At 45.4% G+C, this 22,088-nt stretch overlaps 1 protein-coding gene across 2 annotated transcripts in view; it reads right to left on the reverse strand.

Annotated features, from left to right (window-relative positions):
* LOC139368051 (thyroid hormone receptor alpha-B-like) overlaps positions 1-22,088 on the reverse strand; it is a 149,157-nt gene that overhangs the window by 57,623 nt on the left and 69,446 nt on the right. For both annotated transcript variants that reach the window (XM_071106586.1, XM_071106585.1), the window contains one exon: positions 19,157-19,232. The gene's annotated coding sequence lies outside the window, so the exon portion shown is untranslated. The remainder of the gene's footprint in view (positions 1-19,156; positions 19,233-22,088) is intronic.

The raw sequence follows: 22,088 nt of genomic DNA on the forward strand, positions 1-22,088 counted from the left end.
GCTTACTGTACTGGGTGGTATTTGTTATATATACTATCACCTATAGTTTACTGTACAGGGTGATGTGTTATATAGTCTATATCACCTATAGTTTACTGTACAGGGTGATACTTGCACATGTTGATTAATCTTGTTATCAACAGCAGATTTTTCCCCAGTGAGATGAGGGCAGTGGAAGGTCCCGTAAATGACAGGTAATCCAAGAAGGAAAACAAGTAGGCTGCCAGTACGATGCAGAGAACTATTTACAGATCATATATACAGTACACTGAATACATACAGTGAGCTCCAAAAATATTGGGACAGTGACACATTTTTTGTTGTTTTTTGCCCTGTACTCCAGCTCTTTGGATTTGACCATCACCATGAGGTTATGTGGGAGATTATCAGCTTTAATTTGAGGGTATTTTCATCTATATCAGGTGAAATTCACTTGTGTCTATTAAAGCAGTAAAAGGTTCATTATTGGTGCGTCTGTCACGTTTGTAATAATGATTCGGGAGACAGGCGAGGGAATGCGTAATATTTTTTTTTATTATACCCCAAATTACGAAGCGCCGTGTAAGGGCACGGGGACGAAGACCAAACAAACACGTAACAAAAACACGGTTGAAACCCAAACAAAAGAACATGGAGTACCTCGAATAAATAACACATGCGCACAATGATTGTCACAGGGGACTAGACCCGTAATCAGCTGCGCAATCCACAAGGGCACGAAAGCCCAAAACACACAGCACAGGTACTCACACGCACCAACGGACATTGTAACAATAATCGACAGCACCATGGTGAACAAAGGGCACATATATACAAATGCAATCAGTGGGAATAGTGGCCAGGTGTGCCTGATCCGTGGGAATAGGGTGTGCGTAATGAAAGTTCCGGAGGGATCCGTGATAGCGTCTAACTTTTTCACTCTTGGACACTATTTATACAAAATATGTACAACGTTATCACGTCAGTGTATAAAGGCAACATGAAAAATAACACAATATATACAAAGGAGTACGTAAAGGGATCATCTATCTGAGTAGCGTGGTGTGTAAAACACATGCTAGAAAAATCTGTGGGGAGCGACAGTATCTAGGAGGGGGATCCATTTTCCCTCTTTTTGTAGTAGCAAACGGCCAAAGTCACCCTCTCTCTCATTCCTCTTCACTTTCTCTATTGCTCAGAACTTTAGTTCGTTGTGTTGGTGCTGGATGAGGGTCGTTCTCGTCCTTGCGTCTAATAGAGCTTTTGCGTTCCGTGATCCGTGTTCATAAAATCAGCACACAAGAGAGCGCTGTATTCAGCCCGAGACATACTGCTACAAATAACATTATAATTCTTAGAAAACATCTAAATAAGAAGCTTGACCTTGCCATGTTGTGTACATGAAATGACTAATCCTCTCACTGAATGCTGGTCATAGTGAGACTTAATTCATTGAAAAACACTGAAGTACATTATCCAAAATGACCATATACACACTAATAATCCCTCCCTATCTCAGTGAGTTGCTTTAGATTAGTCATATCTCAGTGTCGGGCCAGTAACCGAAAGGCCGCTGGTTCGAATCCCCGAGCCGACTAGGTGAAAAATCTCTCGATGTGCCCTTAAGCAAGGCACTTAACACTAATTGCTGCTGTAAATCGCTCTGGATAAGAGTGCCAAATGACTCAAATGCCAAATGGATCTGTGGGTTGTTCCATGTCATTACCTAAAAGGAATAGAGAGGGAGGGCTGTTTACTCCAGTGGAGGCTGGTGTCACTTTTTTTCAACATTTATTTTTGTACTTTTTACCCCCAATTGGTAGTCAGAGTCTTGTCCCATCACTGCAATTCCCATACAAAGGTTGAGAGCCATGCATCCCCGAAACACAACCCTACCAAGCCACATCGCTAGAGCGCGATGGGTCAAGGACATTCCGGTCGGCCAAACCCTCCCCTAAATCGGACAACGCTGGGCCAATTGTGCGTCGCCTCATGGGTCTCCCGGTCGAGGAAGGCTGCGACACAGCCTGGGATTGAACCTGGGTCTGTACTGACACCTAAAGCACTTCGATGCAGTGCCTTAGACCGCTGTGCCACTCGGGAGACCTGGTGTCACTTTAAAGAGCCCCCCCCATTCTCCAGCCTCCACTGCTTCTCGCCCATCTGAACTATTTTTTGACCCCCGTCTGGCATAGCTTCTCCTTGTACAAACTAAAGACATACATCCCCCTTGTGTACACTGCCAGAGACATACACTGAGTATACCAATCATTAGGAACACTTTCCTAATACTGAGATGTACACTCCCTTTACCATCAGAACAGACTCAATTTGTCGGGGCATGGACTCTACAAGATGTCGAAAGCATTCCACAGGGATGCTGGCCCATGTTGACTCCAAAGCTTCCCACAGTTGTGTCAAGTTGGCTGGATGTCCTTTAGGTGTTGGACCATTCTTGACACACACGGGAAACTGTTGAGTGTGAAAAACCCAGCAGCGTTGCAGTTCTTGACACAAACCGGTGCGCCTGGCACCTACTACCATACCCAGTTCAAAGACACTCTTTTGTCTTGCCCATTCACCCTCTGAATGGCACACATACACAATCTATGTCTCAATTGTCTCAAGGCTTAAAAATCCTTCTTTAACCTGTCTCCTCCTGAAGTGGATTCAACAAGTGACATCAACAAGGGATCATAGCTTTCACCTCAATGTCATGGAATGTTTTGTGTACTCGGTGTATAGACGAGAGCGAGCATGCAAGGTCACGAGGGCCTGCTGGATGCTATGTTAATGACCCCAGAAATGCATAGTCAATGGATGGGTTCGCTTTAGCACTGCGGTACCTTGTGGAACGTACTGCTGCATCGGGGACATCTAAGCCTTCCTGGCTTTCGTTGCGAAAGTCCCTTAGCCTCCGCCGCGCCACCCTAGCTGGCCTTTCTCTAACCCTAGTGTCTGCATGCTATAGCTAATCACATTGTACTGGTATATGTAATTATATAGCTCATTAAGCTAAAGCCCAGGGGTCATTACCATTAACTAGCGTGTGCAACTGTTTTGCTACACCAGGCACATCTAAGGCCAATTAATATAAAGTTCAATGGTTCCAGAGTTACCCGTTAGCCGTGTCATTCTGCGATTGAGCCTCTGCGTCTTCGACATTGTAATTCATTCGAGGTTGTTTGTTCGACCGGAGGCGAGCTACTGTAACTTGACGGCAAGTTTTTGTCACCAACATACGGATATGCTAATGAGTCATTAAGAGCTATCTGGGTGCAGCACCTGGTCACCTCGTGTCATCGGCGTCTTTCGGGTTAAAGAGAACCTTCAGATATTAAAACGGAGACGCCGTAAACAGACAGTAGAGTGTAAAGTGTGTGGTGGTTTGGTTTGTGTGGGGGAGTCCAGCATCTTCCTATGGATGTGAAGACATGACTGAGTCTACAAAACCACAAATAGACCTATAGGTTAATCTGTACACATATACACCTCCCATACACATAATAAACACACATCCGCACAACACATACACCCACCCACACACACCTCAGCACCTACACATCTGACATGTGGACTAATAGCCAATAGGGAGGAACCCCTGGTCTGCTGCCCAGGCAAACAGGGAACAATAACATCAACGCACATACCATACCAGATAACAGCAGCCTTTTAAAGCAAGGACCACTGCCCAACACTCTGTAAACTACACCAATGTGTGCAAATATGACAGGAACGTGGGTACTACACATTGTAGGCAGACAAATTGACTCATAAAGCTCTTTGAGTTTGTGCAAAGCACTCTATACTGTCAATGCAAAACATGAATCAATGTCAGTGCTGGACAGTACAGTGCCATGAATGTACATTTGGGTTATCACTGGGCAAGGCACGCCCTTCATTTGAGAAAGCATTGCAGAACTGCTATGTGCTGCTAAATGGAGTTGAACAGTACGGCCTGAGTCTCTGAGGCAGTAGCGGATTTAGGGAAAGGCGACAGGGGCAGCAGCCCAGGGCGGCAAAATATACCATTTGGAACGGTGACATTTGCGTGATTGGTTTTCTATCGCTCATTTGCACATCACGTCAATGATATCATGTCACTGTGTGGGACTGTGGGTCAATTAACCTTGTCGGAGTGGGCGCCCTGATTCTAGTTTGTGAGCTAGGCAGGCTACTGTCTGGGAAGGTCTCCCACTCAGAAGTACAAGATGGGGAGGGGGTGGGGGTAGGGTGACCTCAGGTCTCCCCACTGGAAGCCTGAGGAAGGGAGAGTGGAGGAATCTATCAAATAGTGCACCTCTAACTATGTACAGTACTGCAATTTAGTTTGTGTTTCTTGTTTGAGGTGTCTTATTTTTGTATATATTTGTACATTTATATATTTCTAAATGTTATGATTATTTATTTGTGTTGTTCCAAATGTCTGAATAAAAATTACAATTAGTGGGGGGGTTCGCCCAGGGAGCCATACAAGCTAGAACTGCCACTGTCCTGAGGTGTACCTTTACCTCTTTATTGACTTCCTGTCACTCTCCCTAATCTCTGCAGAGAGAGAGAGGGGAGAGAGAAGAGAGGGAGAGAGAGGAAGAGAGAGAGAGAGCAAGAGAGCGAGAGAGAGAGAGAGTGAAAGAGAGCGAGAGAGAGTGAGAGGGAGTGAGAGAGAGTGAGAGGGAGAGTGAAAGAGAGAGAGAGGTAATGAGATGGGAGAGAAAGAGTCCAGCCCTCCATATGGATGTCGGCTTTTGAGCCACTAAATCAAACCCATTACATCAATTTCCTCTAATCTGGGCAAAGCCTGCCCCGAGCAGGAAATACCAGGCTCGGCGTGGGGCCCCAGAGAAAAGAAGCCATTGTGCCTGCATGCAAAGCATAAGCTGAGGAAGATCTGATTAGCTCACTGCTCTGCTGGGTGAGTGTTTCCGCCGCTGCCAATCAAGCCAGGCCTCCTCTCTTCTGCCCACACTCCACTCGTCAACACACGCCCACATGGACACACACACACACACGCGGTTGAAGGTCGCTGGTTCGAATCCCCGAGCCGACTAGGTTGAACAACCTGTCAATGTGCCCTTGAGCTAGGCAGACATCTGCTAAATGGCTACAATGTCAATGTAATGTAAATGCAATTGTAGCAGCACCATTCAAGTGAAACTGAATTGAACTGAACGGTATCAAATAGTCTTACTGTACGTTCTGCCGACTGGCTGCTGCTCATGACTTGATTTCCTTGTTTCTGCAACACGTGTGCCACAAGACAACATCCTGTTTAGGAACACATCCTGATTGGCCATGAGGGGTACACACCCCCGACATGCACACATTTCACTGTTTGTTGTGGCTTCTGCCTGCTGGCATCGGGCATGGCAACTGCAGTTCAGGTTTGCATGGTTTGCGCCTGCTGCACAGTGCACACCCACACAGCCTTGCCGCTATAGTAACATCAACGGTGTATGAGACCGACTGCTTGATCATCAGATTTAGGACGTGTCAAAGAGGATATCTACCAAGAGTGGTCATCACAACACATGCTATGCTTCTCCTGGCCTACTGTAATTCCTCTGTTCAAGGGAACCCTGCCCAGGAACCACGTGTAATGTCTAATGTGCAATGCGTTCGGAAAGTAATCAGACTCCTTGTCTTTTTCCACATTGTTACGTTGCAGCCTTATTCTAAAATGAATTTTTCCTCATCAATCTACACACAATACCCCATAATGACAAAGTGAAAACAGGAAGTCCCATAGGGCAACGCACAATTGGCCCAGCGTTGTCCAGGTTAGGGGAGGTTATGACCGGGGGGGCTTTACTTGGCTCATTGCGCTCTAGCGACTCCTTGTGGAGGGCCGGGCGCCTGCAGGCTGACTTCGGTCGTCAGTTGAATGGTGTTTCCTCTGGCACATTGGTGCAGCTGGCTTCGGGGTAAGCGGGCGGGTGTAAAGAAGCGTGGTTTGGCGGGTCATGTTTATGAGGACTTATGACTTGACCTTCGTCTCTCCCGAGCCAGTTGGGGAGTTGCAGTGACAAGACAAGATCGCAATTCGATATCATGAAATTGGGGAGAAAAAGGGCAAAAAAATGTTTTTAAATAACAGAAATACCTTATTTACATAAGTATTCAGACCCTTTAATATAAGACCTGAAATTGAGCTCAGGTGCATCCTGTTTCCACTGATTATCCTTGAGCTGTTTCAGAAATGTCTAATGTATATCTTAGAGCAGGGATCATCAGCTAGACTCAGCCGCGGGCCGATTTGTTCTTGAGCGGTTGGTCGGGGGGCCGGACCATAATTACTAATCATTTGTAGACTCCAAATTGACTGCAAGAAGTCCAAACAGATATATTGTTTCACCAAAATATAATCATTTCAAACCTTGCTTACATTTATATACAATCACGTGTCTCTCTATCATGCGTGGGAAGACTTGGGAACAGATTTCTTAAATTAAAACCACTTGGAGCTGATTTCCTGGTGTTTTTAACAGTCTTATGTCCAACAACAAACATTTTCCTATATACAGTATATATTATTATTCATAATTTTTTCTCAGAAAACTTGAGAGGCCAAATAAAAAACCCTGCGGGCTTGCCAGTTGGGGAACCCCGTCTTATTGTTCCTACTGTGTATCTTGTGTTTAATGTATTTGTTGACTTGTCTGTTGTTACTTGTGAATGATTTTGCAGCAAAACCACTTTCCCCCCAGGGGACGATAAATCCGTCTACTGACGACTGATGTTTATTGGCAGACTCTGAAAGATCTGAATGAGTCATAGTGTTCTTGACAAGCAGATTGTCAAAGGAAAGACACAGTCAAATAGTTTCACAGATGCACAGAAAACAAAATGAATGACCTCTGTTTCAATGGACAATGGCTCCTTTATGTATATCCACATGTCCATATTTTGTGGCTTCTTCTAAGGGCCCACCCTGTGTCCACTGTCTTTAACGGTGGGACCACCTGTAAGAGCTATCCATCTTGACACCACTCCTCACCTCCGTGACGAGCCGTCCATAGGTCCGTAGTATGTGGTTTCTGTCTGTTGTTCCTTCTGTTTGTCAGTTCTGCTTCTGCCCGTCGTTTAGATTTGCAGAAACGATCTTGCGGAAATGTAAAGATCCCCATTTACACAGTGTGCAAACACATAACCATTTGTGCATAAGCACACAAGGGAATTCGCAATTCGCAATTCCCCAACTTTATTGACGTTTAAGTTGTGAGCCGACGACTACATTGTCTCTCAAAGTTCTGGAATGTTAGTTTGTCTTATTTATTTATTTTTTGTCTAGACAAAACGGGTGGCTATTTGGGAGTGGGATCTTAAAATGCATGCAATGGGTCCTATGGCTCGGCAACCGCTTTTGATTTCAGATTGCCCCTTAAATCTGGGAAACCCACTAATTACGCAGTTGTTTGTTTTCCTGCTCTTTGGGTATTTGATGTAGGTTCAAGTTTAAGGCTATAATGCACTGGGTTGGAATTCCAGTTCCGCTTGCCATGTAATGACCCTAATCCTTCCGAGCAGGAACTGCTTCTACGCAAAGAACGGTAATTTGTTTCCCCAGTGTCACACACACCAGCCAGAAGCATAGGTAACAGCGGCACGGAAACCATCAATTATGCTAATTAAAAGTGGGGGGTGGGGGTGTTTCTCATCCCGAAGAGCGGCAGAGGAGAAATGAAGGAGAAAGGGAGAGGGAGAGATGGGACAAATGATTGTTAAAGATTGTTAAAGATAGAGAGGCGAAAAGATAGATGGTGGAAAAGTCATTTCGCATGCTTTCCAGCCAAAACAGTTCGGAAGAGTTCGTTCATATAATATGATGACATTTTGTGGCGTTTTTGTTTGTTTTGAACTTCGGTAAGGGTTTTGTCAGCTGTTCCGGCACCCAGAAATCTTTCTCGAGGCCAGCCGAAGTTTGGGAGTCCCTTTGTCAGTCAACTGTAGGGATTCTTCAATAAAGTCTTTGTCATTCAACAAGAGATGACTCCTTTTCAAGCACATTTTCTCATTGAGAAATAATGCACCAAAATCTTAGTTAGATGTAATATTGCGCAACTAAAACGTCAAAATTAATGACAGATTTCTTGAGTTATCTTCGATTCATTCAGACTATTTTGAGGAAGTGAATACTGGCTACGGCGTCTCGAAACAGACAAACAGTACTATTGCTGATTTTTTTCTTGTTCCTAAGCAACAGTCTTTGAAGGGAGCATGTGAGCACACTAGTTCAGTTCGCCCAGCCGACTTCGGCTAGCCGCCAGCTGAATTGAAGCATGCTGACGCCTTAAGGGGAAGCAGAAAAAAAGAAACAGGGGAGTGGGGGGTGGGGGTTGGGGGGGAGATGAAAGGGGGAAGGAGAGAAAGAAAACAGAGAGATAGCCTGGTGACTCTCTCCATGTGTGTAATCAGTAATCAGAGTAATTAGCTTATTAAACAGATAGACAGTAACGGCCCTGATATAGTCACCCAGCACTAATCCTCATCACCACAGGAGGCTCAGCTAAGCAAAGACCCCGGGTCAGTTTCCTGTAGTCACTTTGGGAGTTTGGGTCGCGGTTGTGCTGCTGAAAGCTGATCGTAAGACCTGTGTTTGTGGACAATGTCTCATTACTGTGTCAAAATGGCCTACGATGAATGTGGTAAAAGAGTATCTACACAACACAACTTACTTACCAAGTCCTATTGAACATCTTAGGCTCGCCATTCATTATTTTATCTCTATGTGAACCTTTGGCACGTAAAATGAGTAATCAAGCAGTCCATTGACTTGATTGATCTGTGAATCTGAATTAGCAGATCTAAACCTAGCAAAAAAACATGCCTAAGATTTGCAATCCATGTCCCGTGTATTGGGCTATCAGCACAGTCCGGAGAACAGAGAACTGGCTGTACAGCACTAGAGCAACTCTTAATTGCTGCACTATTCCGCCTCACACCTCAGACACTTACAACCTTGAGGTTATGACAATGGCCGGACAACAGTCACATTCAAGAGCCATTTTATAGAAAAATAACAGATTTTAATAACCGCTCAGCATGTGTGAGAATGATGTCATCAACACTCGCCAGTCACCCAGGTGAATACTGTAACGCAGCTGGTCATCTGGTTGGAGAACGCAGACTTTCCCCAAAACGCTGGTTTCCTGCTTTGTATGGGTGGAGAAAGCGGCGCAACACATTTTGGCAGTGTAACAAAGACGTTATTATTTCCCTCGAGGGGTAGGGATCTTAAAAACATAAACGCTCCTGAAATGTTGCACATTTTGGTATTAAAAAGCAAAGTAGGAATATTTACAGTCTGTCACATTTGAGGCTATAACGGGCAGTAAATAGTTGGGAAGAAAACACCTGTATGTGTGGTTGAATGAATGCTCGCACAAATAAGCGCCCGCACACACACTCGCGGGCACGCAAGCACACAGACACGTGTGGTAGCTGTTTTTGGGTCGACTGCAGAACCAGCTCTCTCAATAAACAAGGATTTTACAGCAGGAAAGCAGTGTTTTATTAATGAAGTGAGATGATGGTGGCCATGTGAGGAGGAGTATGGGATGGAGCAGAAGGAGGAGTAGAGGAGAGGGGAGATGTGAAGGCATTAACCTTCCCGCCATAAGAGAAGGAGAGAGGGAGTTCAAAACAATTGTCTCAGATTGAATTATCAACTTCTCTTTGGAAATGTATGGGCAGGATAAACAAACTCAGAGCTCTCTACATCTCTGGGCTAACATGCAATATCGTACAATTTTCCAACATGTGTGGGAGGAAGATGAATATTTTAATACAGTATGCTCTCTATTTTGCTAGTTTCATCCACATTAAAGGCTATATGACGTTATGGCGTGGAACCATGCCAATGGAAACAGCTTGTCAAAACAGGCAGAGTAGAGGGGAGTGTTTCTAAGGTACATAAACATGTGAATTCTATAGGTTAGGCATTACCACCGAACAACCACCTTGTTGACACACACCGCCATCGAGAGGATTGATTACGTACCACCTTCAACGCTAGAACTATCATTAATATGATCTGGGCAGCGGAGAGAAAGCAAATAGGCCTAAAATAAGCATCAAAAGGGGATTTTTGACATTCCGAAAATAGAGATGAAATCCCAAGGGGAAATGACTGGGTTTGGGTTGAACCACAGACAGGCAGCAAAACTGGGCCTCGCTTGTGCGTGCCGCTGCAAATAAACACATACGCAAGCGCACCCACATCAGCACGCACATATGTGCACGTACACACGCACGCAAACAAGCAAAAACAGTCGCAAAGGTGTGGTGGCGGGTCATCAACAGTTTGGATGTTTCCCCCCTAATGTATTCGATCTTCCGTATAAGCCACGCAAGGATAAAAAGGTTGCTTACTTGACATGAGGATGTGGACTGAATTCTTCTAGCTAGGACACATCTATACAGTGCACACTCTATACTGGCAGCGCTGGTCTGTTAACCAGGAAACCATTTCTTATTGCAGAGTGGCATATTGCACAGGGAGGGTACAATCAATGGGCTGTGAAAGGGAGAAGTAAACCGCTAGCCCGCTAGGCGCTAACGCTTCTATACACTTCCTACTGGAGTTTAGCCTCAAATCAAATTGTATTGGTCACATGCGCCAAATACAACAGTGAAATGCTTACTTGCGAGCCCATTCCCAGCTGTGCAGAGTTAAAAAGTAAGACAAAATTTAGGTAAATAAAAAAGGAAACAGTAACAGATTTAAAGCAATAACGAGGCTATATACAAGGAGCCCCAGCACCGAGTCAATGTGCAGGGGTACGAGGTAATTGTGGTAATACAGTATGTACATGTAGGTAGGGGTAAAAGTGACTAGGCAATCAGGATATATAATAAACAGAGTAGCAGCAGCATATGTAAAGTTTGTTGTACAGGCACCATTAGTCAGGCAGCCACAGCCTGGCTCTTTGGAGTCTTTTCCACTTTAACGCACATAATGTATATCTTTGCACAACCAGTGTGTACAGACATACAACCACTACAACCGCTCCAGTGTAGTGAATGCCTCGAACTGTTAGAGGAGAGGGTCCACAAACAGTACTTTACAAACCGTACTGTTCCTTATCCTGCTTGCCTGACTGCCAGTGTGTGAGTGATGGGAGGTGTGTGTGTGTGGGGTTGTGTGTGTATGGTTTGAGGCCGCGACTGTTTACTGTTGTGATAGTGTGTGTGTGACTTGAAAGAGGTGTGTGTGTGTGTGTGAGAGAGTATGTGCATGGGTGGCTTTGACCTGCCCTTACTGGGAGATCCTGCTCTGTGTGATCTGCGTGAGCATGTGAAAGGGGGAGAGGAGAGGGGTGTGGCTGGGGCAACCCTCTGCCTGAAGAGCTGCAGTAGGCAGGCTGGAGATCCTGCTCTGTTCTAACACACCTGGTTCAGCTAATCAGAGCCTGGTGAGTAGCTCATTAGCAAAATGTGCTGTGTTAGAGCAGGGTCGAAGCAAGAACCTGCACGACACAGACACGCACACACACATCCGCACATAAGGGAAGGTAAGACCAGCGTACACACAGTAAGCTGTTTGGACCACACAGGAACCCAAAGCCAAACATACAGGGGATCTAGAAGGACAGATACATGCCTATAGACAACATCTCAGCTATACAGCAGTTCACTGAGGCCGTATGCTATTATGTCCTTGATAAACCCAGCACCATTAGCCTACAAAAGCAATAGAAAAACACCAACATAGGAAGTGTTGCTAGTAAATGTTAGGCTGGTACCAGTGGAGGCTGGTGGAATGAGCTATAGGAGGATTATTAGCTTATTGTAAAGAATGAATGGAATCAATGGAACGGTATTATCAAACATATGGAAACCACATGTTGGACTGCGTTCCATTTATTAAATTCCATCCATTACAATGAGCCTGTCCTCCTATAGCTCCTCCCACCAGCCTCCTCTGGCTGGTACAGCATTATGTTTTGTTTAAGTAAATTGCTGTATCCTACCTACAACACGGGTCATCCAATTATATTACACAACCACATTGCCATGGTGACATTCTCTTGCTAGGATCAGAAGTGTGACCAATTTTGTGGTGAAAAAAAGAACCCCTGTGTCGTGGTAGGAAACTAAAATCATTTATTTGAAATGTTGGAATCTGTTGGATGGAATCCATTAAGCATGATTATTACGGTAAAAGGCAGCGTTTCATAGTGACCACCATGAGATATATCAGGCATATTAGAGCCTTGTTCATGTCCACCTGCTGTTTCGACACTGTTTATAGTGCGGTAACACTTTTTATAATATGGGGTCACTGTGGAGCAGTTTAAGGAGACCAGACGGTAGGGTATCTATCGATTAGCTAAACGACATTGATCCACAGTGCCTCCAGTGCCTGTTGCCATGGGTCATGTATAGGTCTGCACGTTCACACACACACACACACACACACACACACACACACACACACACACACACACACACACACACACACACACACACACACACACACACACACACACACACACACACACACACACACACACACACACACACACACACACACAAAGGGTGAATCTAAAGCATGATGCCAGGCTGTCGCTGACAAGTTAACAGTACAATGCCTCGTGTTCAATACCAGGCCTTTACAATATTCTGTCCAGGTTGGAATGCTCTTCAGTTTATTTTCTGTGAAAAAGTAAGCTGCTTGTCTCCATACCAGGCCTGTTGGCATAAATCAGAAGATGCATCACTCTCTTTACCCAAATACTGTACACTTAAACAGTTAGAGGTCATATATAGGTTATAGGTCAGGGGTCGGCAAATGGCAGCCGGGGGGCCAAAAGTCTGGTAAAAACTTTCTTTGTTAAAAAGAAAACTGCAAAATCACCAGGAATTCAGCTGAAAATGTGTTTAATTGAGGAAATCTGTTCCGAAGTATTCCCACGAATAAAAATGTAAAAAGAGACGTGCCTGTGTCTCAATGTAATTAAGGTATGAAATTGTCATTTTCAAATACAATTTGGGTTTAGTTGTGGTGAATTTGCAGTGTACAAATTATTATAATTATGTTCCGGTCCCTCGACCAGCCACTCAGACAGTGGCCAAATCTAGTTGCCTACCCTTGTTATAAATCATCATGTACAGCTGAAGTCAGAAGTTTACATACACCTTAGCCAAATACATTTAAACTCAGTTTTTCACAATTCCTGACATTTACTCCTAGTAAAAAGTCCCTGTCAGTTAGGATCACCACTTTATTTTAAGAATGTGAAATGTCAGAATAATAGTAGAGAGAATGATTTATTTCAGTTTTTATTTCTTTCATCACATTCCCAGTTGGTCAGAAGTTTACATACACTCAATTAGTATTTGGTAGCATTGCCTTTAAATTGTTTAACTTGGGTCAAACGTTTTGGGTAGCCTTCCAGAGAGCCTTGACAGAGCTGGTGTAACTGAGTCAGGTTTGTAGGCCTCCTTGCTCGCACAAGCTTTTTCAGTTCTGCCCACAAATACTCTATAGGATTGAGGTCAGGGCATTGTGATGGCCACTCCAATACCTTGACTTTGTTGTCCTTAAGCCATTTTGCAACAACTTTGGAAGTATGCTTGGGGTCATTTAGAAGACCCATTTGTGACCAAGCTTTAACTTCCTGACTGATGTCTTGAGATGTTGCTTCAATATATCCACATAATTTTCCTCCCTCATGATTACATCTATTTTGTGAAGTGCAGCAGTCCCTTCTTCGGCTTGCAAGCCTCCACCTTTTTCCTCCAAACATAACGATGGTCATTATGGCCAAACAGTTCTATTTTTGTTCCAGAGGACATTTCTCCAAAAAGTAAAATATTTGTCCCCATGTGCAGTTGTAAACCGTAGTCTGGCTTTTTTATGGTGGTTTTGGAGCAGTGGCTTCTTCCTTGCTGAGCGGCATTTCAGGTTATACACGATATAGTACTCGTTTCACTGTGGATATAGATACTTTTGTACCCGTTTCCTCCAGTATCTTCACAAGGTCTTTTGCTGTCGTTCTGGGATTGATTTGCACTTTTCGCACCATAGTACGTTCATCTCTAGGAGACAGAACGCGTCTCCTTCCTGAGCGGTATGATGGCTGCATAGTCCCATGTTCTTTATACTTGCGCACTATTGTTTGTACAAATGAACGTGGTACCTTCAGGCATTTGGAAATTGCTCCCAAGGATGAACCAGATGTGTGGAGGTTTACAATTGTTTTTCTGAGGTCTTGGCTGATTTCTTTTGATTTTCCCATTATGTCAAGCAAAGAGGCACTGAGATTGAAGGTAGGCCTTGAAATACATCCACAGGTACACCTACAATTGACTCAAATTTTGTCAATTAGCCTATCAGAAGCTTCTAAAGCCATGACATAATTTTCTGGACTTTTCCAAGCTGTTTATTAAAGGCACAGTCAACTTAGTGCATGTAAACTTCTGACCCACTGGAATTGTGATACAGTGAATTATAAGTGAAATAATCTGTCTGTAAACAATTGTTGGAAAAATTACTTGTGTCATGCACAAAGTAGATGTCCTAACCGACTAGTGTTAACAAGAAATTTGTGGAGTGGTTGAAAAACGAGTTTTAATGACTCCAACATAAGTGTATGTAGACTTCTGACTTCAACTGTAGCCAGATTGTCTGTCTGTTTATCTCTCTGTCTGTCTGTCTGTCTGTTATAATATGATTCCTTATTTAGTGGATTGATTATTTGCCCAGCACCAGTATTCATTTCGGGATTAACTTTGTTTGAATAATGGAGCCCAACAGATTATCTATCAAAGAATGAGCTCAATCATTTCAATTCTGCACCAATCTTGCTGCTGAGAGAGTGTGTGTGTGTGTGTGTGTGTGTGTGTGTGTGTGTGTGTGTGTGTGTGCGATGGGCATGCGTGCATGTGTGTGTGTGTGTGTGAGTGTGTGTGTGTGAGAGCGCTCGTACGTGCCGTGTGTATGAGTCAGAAGAGGCTGGTGGGAGGAGCTATAGGAGGAAGGCTCGTTGTATTGGCTGGAATGAAATAAATGGAACGGTATCAAACACATCCAACATATGGAAACCACATGTTTGACTGTAGGCCTAAGTGGGTGTGCATGACACATGCGGGCGATGCGTGTGTGTATGAACGTTAGCGCGTGTGCACGACACGTACATGTGTGCACAAACACTGCAGACTTTGTCAGCAGCAGCCTTGCCGCAACAGGTGAGATTCATGAGGTGTTAAGAATGTTCGCCTGAAACCCAGCAATGGGACTCTGGGATTCCGGGGGCTGCTGCATACGCCTCTACCTAACAGGAAGAAGAGGAAGAGGAAGAGGGAGAGGGAGAGGAGAGGAGCTCCAACAACATCCAGTAACAAAAACACTGTCAGACCGGCATTATAACCAGGGTTGAGTTCAATTCCATTTCAACTCTGTGGAGCCATACTAACGACAACTTACTTAAACCTAAGGTTTAAACTTTCTCTCTGTAACAAATCCCACATCAGCCAATTAAAAATAGGTCAACTTGGCCACCAGGGGGATATTTTGAACCTCCAAAATCAAGGTCTAGGTCATTCCGCTTGGTCTGTAACCAGTGAAGTGTGCCAATATATTGCATGGTGAATCCTTGACTAGGCTACTAAAAGTTGGACAAAATTCCAAAGGCACGTTTTCACATACATACGTTTCGGATTATGCGTTTCACACACATCCATGTGCTTTTACAGAATATATATATAGGAGGTCTTTACAACATATTCACACATCGTATATAAAAATTAGCAAAGAGCCTTTTGGTCTTGTCATGTTCCCTCATTACTATTGCAGTCAGGTGGTGTACAACACTAAGGTGCTAAAGCTCAGAATCTTCAGTAACTGCGCATTCAAGTCGGGTGTGGTCCAAAAAGTGTTTGACCACGCCCAGCTACGTTAATGCTTTTAATTGGCTCGGAAATAATCACGCTGGATGTCAGCTGGTTGTGGTAGCCAGGTGAAAAGCTAACACCTAGCATATTCAATTCAAATTCAACTCATGAAGAGAAAAGTCCACGTAGGACACGAATGTCCAAATTCAACCACAACCTGCATTATAGTTCGAAACTGTCCTGTCTTAATGTTTACTACAGTTCCACCAGACATTGTATCGTGACGCAAAGTGAAAGGTCTTAAATTGCAATGCCGGTCACAACAAAAACACATACACTAGACAGGGCATTTGGATTTATGTATCCCTAGACACAGTGATCCCATAATATTCCCATATTCCAGTGTGGGAGTAGGGGGCGTGAGTTGGGCAGACACACAAGGCCCCGGCTCTGGGACACACCATGGAATGCTGGGAATGTGCCTCTTTGATTTCCTGCACTGGGCTGGTGGGAACAGTTACCGTTAATATCAGGACCCTGACTTTAACACCACACTGCAAACACACACGCCATTCTGGAAAGAGAGAGAGAGAGAGAGAGAGAGAGAGAGAGAGAGAGAGAGAGACACCGAGAGAGAGAGAGGCACCGAGAGAGAGAGACAGACAGAGAGAGAGAGAGACAGAGAGAGACAGAGAGAGACAGAGAGAGAGAGAGACAGAGAGAGACAGAGAGAGAGACAGAGAGAGACAGAGAGAGACAGAGAGAGAGACAGAGAGAGAGAGACAGATGGAGAGACAGAGACAGAGAATCGTACATATTTTCACATTAGGATGAAGGCAGCATAAGACGCTATTTGGAAACACTTGGCATTCGATCAGTGAGGGTCGATACATCTCACTGTAGACTGGGCTATAAGTTATACTGCCTGAGTATGTGAGAGAGAGAGTGTGTGTGTGTGTGTGTGTGTGTGTGTGTACACATATGTTTGTGTGCATCTGTGTAGAGGGCTGACCCCTCGCAGTGCGGAAGCGGACGGGAGGTCAGACAGACAACATTCAAATTAAAATATATTTTTGTCCCGCAGCTTAAGCTACTTGGAAACGGTTGTCTTATTGTTCGTCCGATGTGGTATGGCTTGCAAACTATTACAGACTACAAAGGGAAGCACAGCCACGAGCTGCCCAGTGACACGAGCCTACCAGACGAGCTAAATTACTTCTATGCTCGCTTCGAAGCAAGCAACACTGAGGCATACATGAGAGCATCAGCTGTTCCGGACGACTGTGTGATCACGCTCTCCGTAGCCGACGTGAGTAAGACCTTTAAACAGGTCAACATTCACAAGGCTGCAAGGAGCACACAGATTACCAGGGCGTGTGCTCCGGGCATGTGCTGACCAACTGGCAGGTGTCTTCACTGACATTTTCAACATGTCCCTGATTGAGTCCGTAGCCATGAAGTGCTTTGAAAGGCTGGTAATGGCTCACATCAACGCCATTATCCCAGAAACCCTAGACCCACTCCAATTTGCATACCGCCCAAACAGATCCACAGATGATGCAATCTCTATTGCACTCCACACTGCCCTTTCCCACCTGAACAAAAGGAACACCTATGTGATAATGCTATTCATTGACTACAGCTCAGCGTTCAACACCATACTACCCTCAAAGCTCATCACTAAGCTAAGGAACCTGGGACTAAACACCTCTCTCTGCAACTGGATCCTGGACTTCCTGACGGGCCGCCCCCAGGTGGTGAGGGTAGGTAGCAACACATCTTCCACGCTGATCCTCAACACTGGAGCTCCCCAGGGGTGCGTGCTCAGTCCCCTCCTGTACTCCCTGTTCACCCACGACTGCATGGCCAGGCACGACTCCATCACCATCATTAAGTTTGCTGACGACACAACAGTGGTAGGCCTGATCACTGACAATGACGAGACAGCCTATAGGGAGGAGGTCAGAGACCTGTCCGGGTGGTGCAAGAATAACAACCTATCCCTCAACGTAACCAAGAATAAGGAGATGATTGTGGACTATAGGAAAAGGAGCACCGAGCACTTCCCCATTCTCATCAACGGGGCTGTAGTGGAGCAGGTTGAGAGCTTCAAATTCCTTGGTGTCCACATCAACAACAAACTAGAAGGGTCCAAACACACCAAGACAGTCGTGAAGAATGAAGAACCCCCCCCCCCCCCCTTGCTCCTACAACAGCCTACACTCTTCTGGGAAGGCTTTCCACTAGATGTTGGGACAAATCAAATCAAATTGTAATGGTCACATACACATTCCCAGATTCGCAGCAGTCTAAGGCACTGCATCTCAATGCAAGAGGCGTCATTGCAGTCCCTGGTTCAAATCCAGGCTCCATTACATCTGCCCGTGATTGGGAGTACCATAAGGCGGAGCACAATTGGCCCAGCATCGTCTGGTTTTGGCCCGGGTAGGCCGTCATTGTAAAAAATAATTTGTTCTTAACGGGCTTGCCTAGTTAAATAAATAAATAAAAATGGTGAAGAGTAATTTATCACTCCAGAGAAGGTGTTTCCACTGCTCTAGAGTCCAATGGCGGTGAGCTTTACACTACTCCAGCTGATGCTTGGCATTGTGCATGGTGATCTTAGGCTTGTGTGCAGCTGCTCGGCCATGGAAACCCATTTCATGAAGCTCCTGACGAACAGTTCTTGTGCTGATGTTGCTTCGGTAGTGAGTGTTGCAACCAAGGACAGCCCTCGCGGTCCCGTTCTGTGAGCTTGTGTGTCCTACCACTTCGCGGCTGAGCCGTTGTTGCTCCTTCACAAAAACCACACTTAGTTGACCAGGGCAGAAATTTGACAACCTGACTTGTCCGAAAGGTTGCATCCTATGACGGTGCCACGTTAAAAGTCATTGTGCTCTTCAGTAAGGCCATTTTACTGCCAATGTTTGTCTATAGAGATTGCATGGCTTTGTGCTCGATTTTATACACCTGTCAGCAATGGGTGTGGCTGAAATAGCTAAAACCACTAATTTGAAGGGGTGTCCACATCCTTTTGGCCATGTCGTGTAGTGGGCCACGTGAGAATCTCTGGTAACTTAACCTATTTTTTGGCACATTTTGATATTGCCTATAAGGTGCAAAATTGCTAAGACTATGGCTGCCAAGCCAGCTGCATCACATACAGTATGCCTAAAATAACATTTGCGGGACTGCGGTCGGGTTCGGGACCAATTCTTGCTGGAGCGGATGAAGAAATCAGTCCTGCGCAGACCTCTACATCCGTGTGCATGTATGTGTGCGTACAGTACACAGACATACCGCATATAGCTATAGGGGGCGAGAAGCAGCCAGTAAAACCTACCAGTATCCTGTTGTGTGTGGAGGTTAATGATATCCCCAGGCCTGTAGTTTGTTCTGTGTGACCGTTGGCCTCCGCCCTGTGAGAAATAAACAGACGATTGTTCAGAAGAGGGCGAGAAGGAGTGGAGGTACAGCACAGTGGGAGGGGAGGGATACAAGCATATGGAAAACAAACAGTGCAAGGAAGGCAGTACACAGACGAATAGGGACAAGACTCTTACTCTCTTCTACTCTCTAACAAGACTATGTCCCGCATGCAGACATTAAACGTGTCTACTATAGGTTTCCCCCATATATTTACAGCACAACACAGCTCCAAACAACAGACACGACACAGCTCTCTCTATGGATCTCCCCTCTCCGTGCTTCTCTCCTGTAATAGCGCCATGTTACTGTAGCTCCAAGCTCCAGGGGCAAGCATTAACACGCATGTTCTCAATCTCCCTACCGCCTGTAGTACTCTGCTCTAATCTGCTGCTAATGTCCGCCATACCTGTTGCCTGCGGTCGTATCTGTGGCCCATGCAAAGCCTGCTTAATGGGGCCACAGACTGTGCTACGCAGAACAACAACGTGTTCGGAAATAGACATTCCTGCATGTTTGCTGAGGATTTACACCAGACTTTTCTGTTTCTGTCGACGTGGGCCGACATCTGTGTCGCGGGCCCGGCATCTGTGTCTCAGGCCACTGGTACTTTTCAGCTGGCATTTACATAACAATGGCTAACCGTGAACTTCCAACACCTTCTCACAGAGCAACAATCTTGAACGATAAAGAGGTCGTTGATAACACTAGAGCGCACATTAACATAAAACCCTGGCGGCCCACTGGTGTGGGGGTAAGTCTTAAGGGAAAAGTAGCACAGCGAGCTAGCTGGCTGGGGCCTGGGATTTCAGATCTGGGCTCTTAGATATGGGGTGTAATCTGATTATGTAATCAGCTCTTGTGAAAACAGGACTCCTGTTGTTGTAGATCCCGGGCCTTTACAGCGTCGTTTGCATTACTCTTAGTTAATTGGGCCAAAAAAAAATGAAAGACATGGAACTCTGAGAGGAGGAAGGAGAGGGAAAAAAGAGAGGAGAAGAAGGAATGGGCACAGAGTGGAAACTGTTCCACGGTTCACCGGGAGGAGGAAGCTGTTAATGTCATTACGGTCCTATTCGAAGGGAAGTGCCGGGAGGAGGGCGTGTGTGTGTGCCTGTGTATGTGTGTGTGTGTGTATATGAGTGTGTGTGTCTGTGCGTGCATGCATGCCTGTTTGTGTGGGGGTGGGGGAATCCCTCCCTCATGGCAAGAGCTGCTCCTGTGGAAATGGGATGGTGGGAGTGGGGTGTTGGAGGTAGGGGGGCGTCCTCTCGACATGCCTAATTTGTGCCTGATTAGACAGGGTCAGGGGTCGGGTGCTATGTTTGCTCAGAGGGCCTCATGGGCTTGTAGACAAAGACCTGGAGGGAGGGGGGGGGGGGGGGTACTTTTGGGGTGGATGGTTGTTTGTGTATCTGTGTGGGTGGGTGTGGTTGGTGGTGGGGGGGTGGGTGTAGTTGAGGAATAGAGGTCAGACATGCCGTGAAAAAGGACTGCACCCAGCTCACTGAGAATAACTCCACCATGTGTTCATGACGAGGCGAGCAGCATATGAGAACAGGGTGGGTTTAATTCCTCCACCCCTCTTGTCACAGACAGTATGTGACAAGAGTCAGACTATCCACCAACACCAGTGGTGTTAAAAGACCAGATAGATGGAGGAATACAGGGACAGAGCAAAGTGAAAAGCAGGAAGAGCTGGAGGGCTGAGCACCCTATTGAGTCAAGGAGAGGAGGGCCTGTCTTCTGGTAAAAGACACAGGCTTCAAAGTCAAGTCTCGGGTGCTTTACTTTCAGAATGAGGCGGACAGTGCCAACTCCCCTGTTCTCACATCAGCCCTGTGAAAGGCCGCCTTTGTCAGACTGAAAGTCGTGAATTAGCTTGTGGGCTTCTTCCCCTGCTGAGAGCTATCGAAAAAAACAAAACAACGAAAATAAAAAAAGGTAGCACCTTGGGATTGAAGGGAGGGAACAATTCACGCAATAAAAAGAGAGGTCCTATAATGCCCTCTGCTAGAGCTGAGTCGATCTGCTAAGAGGGGTTCTGCCATTAAAAGATACAATAAGAAAGCTCTGCCTATTAAGAAAGCGATCAAAGTATCCTACTGCCAAAGGCACTCGCGGTCTGTAGCTACAGTTACAGTGCATCCATGTTCTAAGCTGATAAGCTGAAGCTACAGGCTTATAACTCTATCCAACGTAGATAGGAATCTCCCTGCCGGCTGCTGTTTAGACTGACTTGTCAGGGATGAGTAGCTTCCGTATTGGATTGGGACAGTTACCTGCTCCCTCGCCATCTGACATCTGCAGCTGGGCGTATGTGTATGGCTGTGCCGGGCACCGTGGGGTTCGTTAGTACAGTGACTCGCTCAAGCTGCGGATTCACGACGCCTGCCAAGTGTGCGTTCGCTGCTGCGGACTACTGAACACTGGGTACAGCTTCCTTGCCAAACACGGCGATGGGCACTTCCGTATTGACGCAGAACAACAGAAATACAGAGTATGTGTAGTGTCTGTATGGTGAGTGTGCACTATTTGAGAATGTAGGTGCACTTGTGTGCTGGTAAACGCAATAGCTTGTGTACGTGGAGACGCGTGTTATTCTTTTGATAATGTGGCAAACGATTGTATGCTCATGCAATTTTTGCACTCATAGCAATATCATGTACATGTCCAGGTTGTCCATCTGTAGAGACCTCTGTCTAATTAAGGCTAGGCCTGAGATATACACTGAGTAGACAAAACATTGAGAACACCTGCTCTCAACTCAATACTAGTAAGGTGTTCCTAATGTTTGGTAGACTCAGTGTACAACTAACCTTCTGAAACGTAAACAATAACAACGTCCT

Source organism: Oncorhynchus clarkii, chromosome 16 (genome assembly GCF_045791955.1).
Source record: "Oncorhynchus clarkii lewisi isolate Uvic-CL-2024 chromosome 16, UVic_Ocla_1.0, whole genome shotgun sequence".
In the NCBI taxonomy this organism is placed as follows: Eukaryota; Metazoa; Chordata; class Actinopteri; order Salmoniformes; family Salmonidae; genus Oncorhynchus; species Oncorhynchus clarkii.